At 46.8% G+C, this 2,500-nt stretch overlaps 1 protein-coding gene across 1 annotated transcript in view; it reads right to left on the reverse strand.

The window, feature by feature from the left end:
* The window catches only part of LOC310786230 (uncharacterized protein), a gene marked incomplete at both ends in the record, with an annotated part of 366,431 nt that overhangs the window by 4,518 nt on the left and 359,413 nt on the right, over positions 1–2,500 (reverse strand).

Consider the following 2,500-nt stretch of genomic DNA (forward strand, 5'->3'; position numbering starts at 1 on the left):
CTTTTAGTTTCTGGTTTCTGTGTGGTGCTGATGGACAGCTCCTTTTATCGTTCAAATAAAAAGTGTTCTGAGACTCTGTACTGTTTATGGTTGGATGTGGGCCACAAACATTTTTGAGATTTTCAAGTGGGTATAGTATGGAAGCTTAGTATCCCCTCTGCTGTCATTCTGTCTCCATCCTCCCCTTCACCCGGTGCAGGAATTTAGCCAGGGGCAAGGGCAAAAATGCCCCCAAGAAATCTCAGAATGCCCCTAAAAACCATGATCCAGGGGCACAAATTGCCCCCAATATTTTGATAATTTCATTTTCATTCAATTCATTTAATTTCCATCTCTTAACACACACTCAGCACCTGCAAGCTGGTTGCCAGAAGACGACGATGAAGAACAAACTCACACAAACAGCGCTGTCGTTCACACTACGCTTTCGCAACTTCATGCAGCAATTACTATTTTTTTTAAGTGTCCCTAAAATGTTGTCAATGCCTCCAGTTTTTAGACAGTAGGGGCAAAAGTTGGCCCCAAAATATATATATTTTTTTACATTTGGTACACTGCCTTCACCTCTCCTCCCAACAGGTCGGTCATTCTGTCCCCCTCCTCTAAGCATGGAGCCAGTTTCGGCTCTCCCCAGATTGGCAGAGGGTGGAGCAGCAACCATGATAAATAAATAAAAAATTTGCACGGCGGATAAAAAATTGGGGGGGGGAAATAAAAAAAAATCTGTCCGCCTCCTCCCCTTCACCTCTCCCCCCCAACAGGTCGGTCATTCTGCCCCTCTCCTCCCCTTCACCACCCCCCCCCCCCCCAGGTCGGTGTGCATGCTCAGATATTAATCCTGCTCCCAGCCCTCCTATTAGCAGCTGGCCAGCCATTAGCCATTAGGCACAGTTTAATCAGAGAGCGATAATGAAGTCTGCTGAGGAAGATTAACAGGAGAGAGCAGAGCGCTGCCCTGCATACTGATCACAGAGCCGCCACACCACCGTGGTGCTGTGCTGTGCACGGCAAACGTACACGCCACCAAGGTGCTGAGCACGGCAAACGCACACGCCACCAAGGTGCTGAGCACGGAAAACGCACACGCCACCGAGGTGCTGAGCACGGCAAACGCACAGATGGCCTGTGTGGGATCATGGGACGTACCCCCCAAAAAATACACACATTTCTCTCTCCTACACACATTCTCTCTTTCTACACACACACACTACACACACACACACACACACACACACACACACACACACACACACACACACACACACACAGACACAGACTGAGCGGAGAAGTCTTGGCCTCTGAGTCAGCGAAAGTGGAGTGAAAGTGGCTTCTTCCTAAAGCATGAGTGACGTCCGACGAGCCCTAAAGACTCTGAAAGGAGGATTATTAGAATCTTGTTAAAGCAGCGGATATGAAAGAAGCAGCCAGGGAAGGAGAGAGAGAGAGAGAGAGAGAGAGAGCTGAAGGAGGTCTGGATAATAGTTTCAATTTCATTAGGGATATTATTGCTTGGGGGAGGGATTTTAAGTTCAAACACCACTTCTGCTGTCTGCCTCTACAAAAATTAATAATAATAAAAAAAACGAAGATTTTAATATTAGGAAGCCATAATGTGTATATATACCCCATTAAAATGATGTGTAGATGGGGGCAATTTCACATTCTGCAGACACAGGTAATAATAAAAGTCTGGAGTACTCATCAATTGTATCGCTAGTAAACTGCCACTGTTATGTTGGTGGCTTCGTAATCTGCTTTGAAAGATCTCTGTGCTTGAAAGAAAATTGGATAGATATCCTCAAAAAGAAATGAGATTGCTTTGCTCGTTCCGTTTAGCCTCACCTGAGATTACATGTGGCCTGGTTCCCTTTGTCGACACAAACTACCTGTACTGGAATCTAAATACTCATCACACTGTGAGTCAGTTCCATGGCGGGTTTTTTTTTGTATGCTGTCGACTTGACTTGAAGATCTGCATGGTGCTGTATATGTACATGTGGAGCAAATGTCAAACTTGTAAATGATGTTGTCAATTATGTTGACAATGTGCAGCAGCAGCATTCTTCTAGCCTGAGCCAAAGATGACTCACTGAAAGTTTGATGATGAATGTTTGTTTCTTTGGGAGAAATCCTCTTCTTTAAAAGCCGAAGGTTCAGATTCGTGCGATCACATAAGCGTACGAGCTTTTGTGTAGCAGCAGCTGTTTTTTTTGTTGCCTTTCATCTTTTCCTCCAGCTCCACCGCGCCCGCTGCAGCGCCGCACACGTGTAAACCGCTGATGTCGGCAGAGCTGACAGCGACGCACCGAGTGGAAAATGATAACACACACGGGTCGCCCCGTGGGGTTCGCAGACGCATCTTGTTCATCGCGTGCGCGTCTCTCGCACCTCTCACCGGGAGCACCTTGTGGTGCGGTGCTGAGGCTGACAACCTCTGAGACGAGAGGAAACATGTTCCTGCTTCTTAACGTCCCCTAAAGTCAGGCCGTCTCTTCTTATC

The sequence above is a fragment of the Poromitra crassiceps genome (genome assembly GCF_964638095.1).
Source record: "Poromitra crassiceps genome assembly, chromosome: 12".
Classification (NCBI taxonomy): Eukaryota; Metazoa; Chordata; class Actinopteri; order Beryciformes; family Melamphaidae; genus Poromitra; species Poromitra crassiceps.